The sequence below is a fragment of the Lutra lutra genome, chromosome 12 (genome assembly GCF_902655055.1).
Source record: "Lutra lutra chromosome 12, mLutLut1.2, whole genome shotgun sequence".
Lineage (NCBI taxonomy): Eukaryota > Metazoa > Chordata > Mammalia > Carnivora > Mustelidae > Lutra > Lutra lutra.
Window position 1 is genome coordinate 29,298,107 of NC_062289.1, and position 13,473 is coordinate 29,311,579.

A 13,473-nucleotide genomic window follows, 5' to 3' on the forward strand; every position below is an offset into this window, starting at 1 on the left:
TCAGTGTTTCTAGGGAAAGAGTGGCTATAGATCACGAGCTCATCTCTCTGTGGTTCTCACTCTCTATAATCTTGGTTCATCTAATCATTGTTGAATCAGAAGCTTCCTGATCATTTAAATATATGCTTTTAATGTTTACAAAGTTATTCTATTTATTCTTTGGGATATCCCACAAGCTACTCCATCCTGCTTGAAAGAAGTCCCTCCACTTGTTCTTAAATAAATATATTTATTGATATTACTCACTCAGCAAGTATGAATCGACTTTCTTTCATTCCTTACCTCCCTCTTCTACTGGCATGTAACCCATCCTTCAAGATATGTTAATCATAGTCTGTTTCATGATTTTTGTTGGAGTATCTCAGCAGTCAGTAGTCTGTATATATGTATGTGTGTATATATACAATCTCACTTGATTTTCCTTAAATATGCTTTACATCATGAATTAATTCATGTGTGTAAGTTTCCTGAATGTCAGAATATGCTGGACACATTTAGGATACAGTTTTTCAGTATTTCACAACATCTACCATGGCTCTGGTAAGCAGTGCATCCTAATTTTATATATTAAAAAAAACACTTTTATAGTTGTATAATCTTCTGGATCTGATTCTTTTTCCTTCATCTGAAAGTGAAAAAGTGAGTTAATGATTGTAAATTTTCTCCCTTAGAGGAGTGAATTTAGAATGAAAAAATAGTATGAATGCAAGGGAATCTGAATTGTGTGTGTGTGTGTGTGTAATAAATGGAAAGAGGCTGTTTATTATTTATGACCTCTATGATTTTATGTCAGACTTGTTCTGTTCCCATTGAGTGCATAACATAATGACCTCTCTGCCTATCTTTGAAATACTATAGCAGTTTTTCTCTAGAATGAAACACAAGTTCAGGAAAGGGCCCTCGAGATGATGTAATATAGTTTATCACTCAATTTACATACGATGAAACTTAATAAATAAATGTTACTTTCCCAAGGAACATAGTATATTAAGAGCAGTTGGGGTAAAACTGCACTCCTTTCTACAAATTCACTTATATTTTAGTGATTTCAAGCTGAGTATTCTTGGTTTTATTTGAAATGATTCCCAAAATCCAACAGGGAAAACTTAGTAGTGATGCAGAACTACAAACTTTAATCTTGCACATATACTTGTGCTGGGAGTCAGGTTATCTCACTGTCAAAAATCATTTCTCAGAGGCACCTGGATGGCTCAGTGGATTAAAGCCTCTGCCTTCAGCTCAGGTCATGATCTCAAAGTCCTGGGATCGAGACCCACATCAGGCTCTCTGCTCCGTGGGGAGCCTGCTTCCTCCTCTCTCTCCCTGCCTGCCTCTCTGCCTATTTGTGATCTCTGTCTGTCAAATAAATAAATAAAAATCTTTTAAAAAAATAAAAAAAATAAAAAAAAAAGAATTCTCAGAAAGGCTCCCTTGTTTTCCCTTATTCATTAGTTCTTTTTAGGTGTATAAATTAGTGTGTGTGTGTGTGTGTGTGTGTGTAAAATCTCTGCATGGTAGTAATTTTGCTAATTATATTAGAAGTGAAGAGAAAGCTATCCAGTAACATAATGATTTTTAGAAAAGAGTAATTTGAATAAATTTAAGAATGGAATATGGAACCATTAATGATCTAAAGGGTATAATTTGAGATTTTCAGTTATAGTATGTAGGATATTAAAGGGGAAATTATGTGCTATTCTGGCATTCTAGAATTTGGGGTTTCATATTCCTTCTCATTATAAATGGTCTTCACTACTAGTTAACTTTTGCTACTTTTCTGGATGTTCTGTTTCTCCCCAAAGATTCAAAAGATTGTTATCTTTTAGAGGGCAAAGATCAGATTGTATTCTCCTCCAACCCTCCCTGCCCTTGGTGTTAAGTTCATAGTATGATATTCGTTCATCATTGCCAGCTGAAGGAGTTCTTAGTGATATTTGAACTATTTCTTTCTGTCTTTGAGGTACATGTGAATATTAAACTTACTGGTGCTCTCATGGTTGGATTGGGTCATGTGACTAATTCTGGCCAATGAGTTGTAGGAGGAATTGCATGTCACTTCCAGGACAGATGAAACCCGCCAGGGAATTCTCTCCCAATGCTATTGTAGCTATTAACATCCAGGTAGTGGTTGTTCTTTCAGCCTGGGGCCTGAAGTGGACAAGTGGTGGAGAAGAGCTCTCCAATCATCCAAGCCGGACATGTGGTATGAACAAGAAATGAAACTTTGCTGTTTTCAGACACTGCGATTTTGGCGGATGTTTGTTATCATAACACTACTAATCCATTATGACTGATACACTAATAGACTGATTACTTTTGAGGTTTCAATTGCCAAACGGTTCTAAGGAAAAAAACAAATGTAAGGGGATAACCACATCACTAGTTTATTTTCCTGGCTCTGGCTAAGCTGGCAGTATGGACATTTGGTCCCTTCCACTCGAGGGAATATGGTTCCACCAACATGTGGTGGACAGATGTGGGACCATGAACACGTGGAAAATAGGAGTCTCTTATTAGTGTCTTCAAGACTATGTGCCTTAAGATAGTTAAGTATCTTTACCATGGACTTAGAGGCATATATTATTAATGATATAACACCTGAGATCATATAGATGTATATTTAAATGCACTACCTAGACATCAGGTGTGCTTTCCAGAGACTACCTATAAGCTCATGTTTCTCCTCTGCATTCTAAAAATACTTTTCCTAACTTCATCTGTGCTGTCACATCACATGGAATGAATACATTTTACAGGAAAGAAACAATCCATTTTCAGACAGCATATCATGATGTTGAATATCTTGATCACTTTCTCTTTTGCTATTCCTTCTGCGGTATTTAACATTCTTGTACTTTGCAATGTCTTCACCTTTTCAGTTACTCTCAGCTTAGTGCCATGTGTCTCTAGGGCTCCGATCAAGCCTGAAGATTTCTGGTTTTTATGTCTTTTTATTTGAGACCATGCAGTAACGTCACTGTAGGAGGTTTCCCACATGCAAGTGCTGGTGATAGGTCTGTGCAGGTCTAAAAGATCTCTTCTGAAGTCATTCCTGGGAGTTCCCTGATGAGTAAAAATATGTTGGTGGAATACAGGTAAATCCAGAGGGAAGACAGACAATACAAGGTCACTAAAAATTGCATAGTAGAGATGGGAACATGTTATTTTTCAGATTCCTGTTATCAGTTGTCATTTTCTTGGTTAAAGTCATGGAAATTTGAAGCCAACCCAGGAAAATTATGCATTGGCTGTTTGGCAGATATTTTCTTATTTTGCATGTGTGTTTATCCTATACTTTTTGAGAAGCAAAAAATATTTGCAGCTTTATGAAGCCTTGTGGAGAAGACACACAACTGGGGACGATCTTAATATTGTGGAACTTATATTATGTTTATGGAAAGAAATTCACACTTCTAAAGCAATTTTGGTATAATAGACAAAAGGTATCATTCATTCATTCATTCAATTATTTCTTAATTTAACCATCAAGCAAATGAATTTGGAGAACAACACATGGTGTTTGAAGTTTATGGAAAATAGAAAATTTATAATAATGATGATAATAATTTCTAATACTAACATTTGCTAGGTACCTTCATGTGAAAGATAATCTGGTTCAAAGTATTTTATAAGAATTAGCTCATTGAATTCTAGTGCCTCAGTTTCCTTTTTATTCCTCCAGCAAGGAAGAATTACAGGCCAGAAAGACTGTGTAGATTGCCCAATGTCAACACAATAGGTCAGTTGTAGCATTGTGAGATGGATCCAGACCATCTGGACCCTAAGCCTGTGCCTCAAACCTCTACATTATGCTGTTTTCCCTTGTCCTCTATGGAATTATCATTAAGAAAATGAGAAAATCCATGTAATGGTTCCATGCCTGGATAGAGTTTGGGGACTTTGAGGATATAGATGGAGGAAGTAAGAGACCGCCTTCTTCTAAATTTCTCACTTTCATTTGTGTCTCAGGTTTTGTTATGTGGAGATTGGAAGACAGCATTTTCCCTACCTTTTTGAATTCATAAAACTACAAAGAGGCAGCTAAGACCCCTGATAGGAAGGAATTGAGAGTCCTACTATTTCCCTTTAAGTTTATAGTTATTAGAATATGTCTGATAGGGTGGTCTTGATCATAGTTAGAGGAAAGGGGAGATCATACAAGGTCCCAAGAGATAAAATTTGTCAGAGCTAAGGAAGAAGTGATAGTGGCAAGATACTAGGTTCTTGATATAGTGAAGAGCAGGCCTAAGTGGAGAAAATTTTTGGTTCTAGGTTTTCTGGAAGTCGTCTAACTTTACTGCTCTGGGATCATGTAAAAAAATATGGATGCCAAGAATTCAATGTGTTAAATTGTTACAATGCTTCAGCATTTGAGGCCTGGCCAATTTCCTATAGGATGTTTATGGCCAAGATCTGTGGCAGTGGTGGTGTTGATGCATGTATTAGATTTGCTCCTGTAACAGCAGATAGCCCAATCAACCTGAATCTCTGTGGGACACTAGGGATTTTACTATCATCATCACCAGCACCTCTCCACCCATGTACTATCCAGAAGCCCTTGGTGTGAAAATCAGGTCTCCAGGGCAGTGGTCTCTGAATTATGTAATTGTCCATCTCTATTCATAAAAAGAAACAAAACAAAAAACACCCACAGTATGTGAATATTCATTTATAAAATATAAAAGACACTTTAGTATTGATAGATTTTGAACATTAGAAATGTACTTAAAATATAATTTTTTAAATGATGTAAGATAAAATATACAATATTATAAAATATACCCCCAAATATGATGACATCATAACTATAATAGCTACATTTCAAGGCTCTATACATAGTAGGATGAGGTTAAAAGTCTATGTTGCCATGGTTCTAATTATATAACTCATTGTTCTTGTCTCATAATATTCCTGACAAAGAGTTTATTCTATACATAGATATTTCAGTTCTGCCATTTTCTTATTATTCATTTGTGCTTGTATTCCTGTTATTAATTTTAAATTATTTCTTCCAAATAACCTTAAAAGAAATATTTTAAGCAGGTCTACTTTATTGTTAAGGTAATGTAGTTAATAATAGACAACCTTACCCATAAATCCACTTGATTAGACACAAATTAACTAACACCTGTCCTTAATTGGAAAGCAAATGGAAGAATGGAGAACCCACTGTCCACCTTTTGGATTCAAGAATTTTTTGCTCTTTTCTGAGAAGCTCTGCACATTGCATGGGACATGAAACCTTTTCATACAAGTTTCAATGCATGCAACTTGTATATCCAATATAGATAAAATTAATTTCCTAATTTTAAGATAGATTTAAATAGAAAATTTAATGTTTTCTTTCTGCATCTCACTAGGTCACTTTGCACAACTTACTTTAGAGATAGCTCCCTTTAAACACCTTTTTTCATTTATGAAACTGAAGCAAAGATACTTCAAAAAAGGTATTTCTATTGACATCACACAGATCACTGTTTTTAAATATTTGGGTAACATTTAGAATTACAGTAGGCTTTAGAAGTTCAAAAATAATTGAGATCCTTTTTCTCTGAAGAGATCATGAGTCTGCATCAAAAAGATGGAGTTTAGGCCAACATTAAAAAATGGAAGGAGTATTGGTACAAATGGAGGTATTCTGGGTGAAGGAATTAGAATGAGTATACACAAGTACTGTTAGAAGACCTGAGGAAAGAGAGTTTAGGGGACACAATCATGAATTTAATTTTAGATGTAATGAGTTTGCATGGGAGGTTAGATATGAAGGTGGCACTGTCTCTTAAGCAGATGGCTCCTTAGGACTAGTATTTGAAAGGAGTCTTGGGGCTAAAGGAATTGATCTAGGAATCATCTTCATAAGGATATTTTCTAAAGTCATGGAAGTGATTCATCAAGTGAGTGGTGAGAACATAAGGACTGCTTTTATGCATATTGAATATGCTGAATGCCCTTTGGAGAGCCTTTTTCACCTACCTTTTGGGTTCCCTTCTCTTTCTGGAAAGGTGGGTTGTTGGAAGAGAGACCACCAGATTTGTGAATCTTTGGAACAAAATGGAGGTTGTTAAATTTCCAGTGCTGCATATGTATATCCATAGTTGTTCCTCCTTTTGATTGGAAGGAACAGGTTGGTCATGTGGGTGTTAGAGCTAGAATTGGATTGGAACTTGAATTGAGAGAATGGGTTGAATAAAGAATAATTAAATCTGTCCAATCATGAAAGGAATGGCTTATGTATTAATATCAAAGTATGAGATCAAAGGGACATGTCTTAAAGCATTAAGGAAGCAATTTAAAACATTAAAGCAAGTCCTCCATAATTGACAAATCATATACTGACAGCATTTCCACCTTCAACTTGAATAAAAGTGATGATGATACAGTTCTTTCCCTAGAATATACTATTTGTGGGAAAAGAGGAGATGGAATCATTTCTCAGTAAGATAACAAACATAGGATTGAATAATTAATTGTATTTGTGATGGTGAAAGCAATAATGGCTACATATATTTTTGGAATGACTTGTTCTCAAATGTGATTTTCAATGTGTTAAGGACGGATGTAGATTGAAACTTGATGAATTCTATTTCCTATATCAAATTAAGTGTATATTATTCCACAATCGCATTTTAATATCCATGCACTAGATATCTTTTTTGTTCGTTTTTAATATTTACAGTATTGAAATACATAATATTAGGGTTTCTTCATAACATTTTTGAGAAATGTCCCTCATGAAACTTAAAAAATGTATACATGATGTAGAAATAAGATGCACAGATAAATTCTTAGAGGAATAGCTTTATGCTGCAGTGGAATGAACACTGAACTTAGAACCGAACTTTTATTTGTGTCCTTTCCTATGCTTTGGACAAGTAACCCAAAATCTTAGAAAATAATCTTCATCTTCAAAGTAGAGATCCTAATATCTGCCTTGACTACATCTCAAAGTTTTTAACAAGATCCAGCAAGATCCAGCATACGCTACTCTGAAAACCGAAAAATGCTAAACCAACACCAGGCAAGATATCAATTTATATATATCTTCCCTTATATATAAACTTTTATGAATATTTTTTCCTCTTAAGATTTTTTTATTAAAATAAATATTGTTTCTAGCAAGAGAAGCCTTTCAAGTAAGGTTGATATTATTATTCCTTACAAGTTTCATCTTGATTCTTAGCATAAACATTTTATGCCAAGAATAATGCTGTTTTAAAGACAATAAGTGCCTGTTATTTGCCTGGGGCCACTGGAAGCTCTGAAAAAGAGGCAGGAGGAATTAAAGGCGCTTAATCCTATTTCCCCATTTTTAACTGTTAGTTTTTACGCTCTTGAGCCATTTCTCTCCTCTTGCTGGGCCCTACCGAGGCCCATAAATCTTAATTAAAGATGCACTTTCTTTTTCTTATGAAATCTGAACTGCAAGAAACCATTCTTATTTTTTATTTTTAAGACTAGCTCCATGTGTAGGCTCATAAAACAAGTAAGACTTTTGCACTCAAAGGATTCTGAAAGCTGTTATTGCTGCTGTCATGTGGCACTGGTCCCATAATTACTATTATTGTTATTTTATTTTATTTTTTTACACATGAGCTTCTGCTTTTCTTGTATAGAGCACGATGTAAAAAAAAATAAAAATAGAACTTACAACAGGCTGATGTTGGTTTAGAAAGCAGGGGTTATGGTTCATAAAGCATGAAAGAAACATGAATCTAAGCTCCCAGTGGGGACGAGAACACTCTCTGAATACTACCGGGTATATAGACTATCTGATGGGGTCCCCACCAAGGAACCATTATTTAAAGAGAATATTCTCTTGACTGGAGTCTGATAGGTAAGATGAACTGGATGTCTGCAACTGTTTCCTTAGCCTCTTGGACTAGGGAAATGGGCTTAACACCTTTGACCTCTGGCCCTGATGTCCTGATGACAGACCCCAAAAGCGTTTAATCACAGAAAACAGAGGTAGCCTGGAAAAACCTAAACTTGTTTTAGATGATGACACTTCTCAAGAATAAAATGATTCTGATAATATCCTAAAAACACCTAAAGAGGCACGAGGCAGTGTTAGGCCCTACGACAAGAGATCAGACTAATTACTTACCGACTGGTCTGTCTTCTGCCATTGCTTCAGGAGTCTCCCCTTGTCCACAAGATCACCTTAAAACTTTCAAGTCCACTTTCAGTGTGGCCTCAACCCATGTTTTAAACCACATATCCCTGGGGCGCCTGGGTGGCTCAGTGGGTTGAGCCTCTGCCTTCGGCTCAGGTCATGATCCCAGGTCCTGGGTTCGAGCCCCACATCGGGCTTTCTGCTCAGAAGGGAGCCTGCTTCCTCCTCTCTCTCTGCCTGCCTCTCTGCTTACTTGTGATTTCTCTCTGTCAAATAAATAAATAAAATCTTTAAAAAAAATTGTTTAAACCACATATCCCACTAACTGTACATCTTCCATTTATATAGAGAAAGCAAAGACAGTGCTTTTCAAGTCTTACTCTTCTGTAACTCTGTGGCTTTGTATGTGTTGAGGGGGCAGTGGGAAAGGAGAAATTGCACAATGAACTTAGAGTAGATTTTGAAGTTAGGAGGTTTTCAATGTGGGAGCCAATTAACTGTAGGCAAATTACTTTGTCTCTCAAGCCTCTTTTTCCTCATCTATAAGATGGGGTAATAACTACTTTCCAGTGGTGGTGTGCAATTTAGAGGAGACTCATGCTAAGCACCTAGCACAGTATCTGCAACAGAAGAGGTGCTTCATGAAATAGATCCTCTCTGTCCTTCTGCTTGGAGTTCAATGGCACTGTGAGTTTCTACTCATCTCCTAAGACTCTGTCAAATTACACCCCATTTACAAAGCCTTTCATAAGATCCCCCAGGACATTTGGGTGAATTAGGATGAATAATTTGGCAATGAATGCAAGATGGTTGGGAGGAAGAAGGGACCTAGAATAAGCAGGCCAGCCAAAACCTTTTACTTCTTGTGGCCAAAGTACATTTTTCTGCAAAAGGGGCTTCTTGGCCCCTTGCCTGGTTCTTTCTCCTCAGGCAACTCAAATTTCTTTGAAGTTTTGCTCTCCTTCATCTCCCTCTCTCACACTCTTCACAGTACTCCCTCCACCAAATCTACCCATCTCATTTAGGGCTCCTTCCCATGCTTTTTTTGGCTGGTTGACAAGTCTTTCAGCCCCCGGTTTATACCTTGACAAATGACAGATGCTATTAACCCTTTTACCACCTTAGATTCCCCATGCAATTTTTGTTCCTTTAGTAGATTTTGCGTTATCTTGTTCTTTGACATCATTGGGCTCAAAACTGCAAGGCCCTTTTGCATCAGAGTTTCCCATAAGATTGTAAAGGTTGATCTACCACATCTTCATCATCTTTGTTTTGTACATGAAGAATAGGAAGCTCAGAGAGTTAAAAGGCTTTATTGAGTCAACACCTAGATGTTGAATAAGGTTCTGACCCATGTCTCCCTAATCCTGGCCAGTGCTTGACTCTTGTACCACTGAATGTTCTGATCATATGGCACCTGGAAATCTCAGAGAAGTCCTGCTGGGAATTAGAACCACAAAGTAATATGCTGTACCTGTGTGGGATCCTGCCCAAAACTGAAGGATTCCCGTCCTAATCAAGCCAATAAAGTGATGCATGCCAAGGGCAACCATGACTAGTTGGATAAAAGGAGGTGAATATTTTCAGATACACCCTTGAAGAGATCTGCAGACGAAGCAAGCTGTCTGTCTCAAGGAGCTGGGGCAGGACAAAGTTCAGAGAATTGTCAGTACTTCCCAGCAGACCACTTCATCCCACTGAACCCAACATGGTTTCCCAACTTAATATCTTCCTAGTTTCAGATGGATACCGATTGTGGCTTTTTTTTTTGGAGATGGATCTTCAAAGAGACTGTGATGGTGTGGCTGGGGATATCTGGAAATAATAAAAGGGAGAGGGGAAGAATGAATATTTATTGTACACTTATACAAGGTCTGGTAATTTTACATACTTAATGAAGTTGCAATAAATTTTCCTATTTTGTAGATGAGGAAACTGAGATTTAGGAGTGATGACTAATTTGACCTAGGTTACTCAGGAAACTGAAGCCAGAGTGAAATTTTGGCTCATTTCACTTAGAGAATGTGAGGAGTATAAAAACCTCTACTGAAATTCTGTAGAACTGATTTCTAGACTTCAAATTTTTTTTTTTTTTAGGTTTTATTTTTTTGAGAGAGAGAGAGAGAGAGAGAGAAAGAGAGAGAGATAACAAGCAGGGGGAGCAGCAGGCAGAGGAAGAGGGAGAAGCAGACTCCCCACTGAGCCTGATGTGGGGCTCTATCCCAATACCCTGAGATCATGACCTGAGCCAAAGGCAGACACTTAACTGACTGAGCCACCCAAGAGCCCCCAGACTACAATTATCTATTTGTGTTGATTTTGCCAATACTTGCCACTCTTGCCTATATTTCTTTTCTTTCATTTTAAAACCAGGTGTTATTTCTGCTTTACTTTCTTACAGGGATGTTGGAAAGTCCAGGCAAAACGATGGATTTGACAGTCTTTGAAAATTATGAAGTATTATAAAAACATAAGTCATTAGAATCATTGCATTACAAAGTAAATATTGAGTAGAGGAGGAAAATCTAAGAAGCGTACAAATTTCTGCATTGTTTTCCAAATTATTTTGGAAGCAAACCAAAACCCAGAAGGTCTCTTGCAATGTATTCTATTCTAGTAGATTAATTACATACGCCAACACCATTAACTGTTCTTCAACTGTGAATTAGAATGAGATTGCGAAATCCAATGCTCTATTACTTATTTTAGTATTCAGAATATTCTGACCTCTTAATATTTTATACTTAATGACTTGTGTGAGGTGAATGAATTCTACCATTTTTCTGACAATTGCTTTATGTATGTATATTCCTTATATTACATTAATAGTGACTGACATTTTCATATCATGTTCAAATCTTTTCTTTCAGATGTCAAAAAAAAACTAATAGTAGTGCAAATTTTGAAATTGATCTTTTACATGGACAATGCAAAGTGGTGGTGATTAGAATCCCATAATGTAGATAATATAATTTTCTGCTTATCAAGATGGAATAAACAATATATTCTTAACAATGAATAAACATGGAAGAAGAACTTTCCTTTCTGACTTCTGTTTCCCTTGGATAATGATTTCTTCTTCAACATGTAGGGGTTCAGTGAAATTCTTAAACATAGACACATACATAAATAAGTATGCATTATTTTTCTTTAGAATAAAAATATAAAGGACAATCAAAAGATAGAAGAAATATTTATGAATAATTTGCAGAAAGTCCTATTATTGTATAACCATTTGTATCTATTTTTGTTACTACACAGGTGTGCAATGGAGTACTTACCAGTTATCTTGACTGAACCCATACTAGGGTTTGGATATGCTCAAGTTAATGAGAACAAAGTGACATTTCTCTCTTTTGTGGTCATTTGCATGAATAAGTGGGCACAGGGATGGAGAACCCTCCTGTGAAAAAGTCTCTGGAAATGGAAGTTCTTAATACAGCCTAGCAGCTGAAGCTGGGAGTTGGTCTGTACCAGCAACTTGGAAAAGTTGACTGGGTATGCGTATGAATTGAGAGTTATAGCACTGAAAGTGTTTACTCTTCTGGGTTTCATAACTCCTTCCCAGTCTCCAACTCCAGAAGTAGGAAGGGTCATCGTCTGTCAGATGAGCAGCCACCTGGGTTTCTTGAAGGTGTAGCAGGTCTGTTCTAGGTCCAGAAGCATCACTGGGTGCATTTTCATCTCTTCTGGCAGCATCTGGCATAGAAGCCTAATCAAACTAAGAGTGGCTGCCCTGAGGAGCTACTGGGGACTTGAAGCTGTGGATGATCCTGATTTGGCTGGCTGATTCTTGATATATATACAAACCTCTCCAGTGACTGAAAGAACGACTTGAGGGAGAGGGAATCTGGGAAAACCTGGGCTTCTAGCCACCACGATTTAGTTATAACTGTCGGTTGTGCCACATTGTATTTGTTGGTTAAGAAAGCTGCTCAGATTACCAGTAAATGATTAAAAATTCACAAACAAGCAGATACAGAAACAAATGGCTTATGTAATGGGAAAATTTCAAAATCACATTCTACAATTATTTTTTGAATGTAGCCAAATTATACAATTGATTTGAATACTGCTTTTATTGTCAGGTGCCATTGACTAACCCGGGAAAGCCAGGGGAACAAGGGAAGTGGTGACACAGGTATTGATTATAATAATATGAATGAAGGGGACTGTGGGGAGAGCGAGGTAGGTATGAGTATGGCTATGCCACTGAGATGACACATAGCCACGTTAGTGTTGGGGTGTGGTTGCTTTTTAGTTGGTTCTCAATATCAAGTACAACTAGGTAAACTTACCCAGGTCTGTAGACATAAAAGAGGGACAGATAAAGGAACCATACTGGAAATGAGGTTTTGTTGGCATGGCTGAAGCTAGAAAATTTGTTTGGTTAAACCATAGCACATAGCTGTTCTAATACCACATCAAACGCTTAGGCAGTTTTTCACAGTGGGAAGGAGAAAGTTTCTGCACTACTGGACACTTTGGACATCTTGGACAACTACCTGCCATGTTTACTTATCTGTCCTTCTGAGAATGATAGACCAAAAGAGAGAAATTGAATTTCAAATTATTTGGTCCGGGATGAGAGGGAAATTACCAAACCAATCAAACCCCAGATAAAAATTATTCAACATAAACGGTGTGATGTGGAAGACTTATAAAGGACCACTGGGGATATGTAGGACCCTGTATTGATACTGATTACTAGATTCATCCCACCGAAAAGTAAAATGGGGTCCCTAATGTGCTCCTAAATCTGCACCCCATCTTTTATGTGTATGGAGACACTTGAACTGTTCTATGAAGAAGGGAAATGTCTGTCATCATATTTTCAAAGGGATCTGTATTAGTCAACTTTTGTAGCTGCTGTAATAAATAACTCTTAAAATGTCTGTGGCTTAAATATTTGTTTCTCACTTATGACCAGCTCAGTTCAGTTGGGGAGATTGGGAAAAGTATGTTCTGTTCCACTCAGATAATTAATGACTTTTTTTTTTTTTTTTTTTTTTTTTTACTGGGGTTAGGGTTTTTGGGAGGCAGATTACATAGGTAAAGTACCATTTTCATTGCATCATATCAAGAATACATTTCATCCACATGACTTAATCATTGTTGGTGATAACCTTAATCACTTGGCTGAAGTAGTTTGTGTTGTGAATCTCCACCATAATGTCACTATTTCTTTGCCAACGCCCTTCCCATGCTTACTGTGTGCTTTGAAAATAAGTTACTATGTGCAGCCCAAACACTTCTTTGAAGGTTCAGTCTCCATGTAAATTATTTGTAATTCTTCTGCAAGGGAGATCTGTCTCTTTCCCCCATTTATTAATTTATGCATACTCCTTTCATTGTGTGTT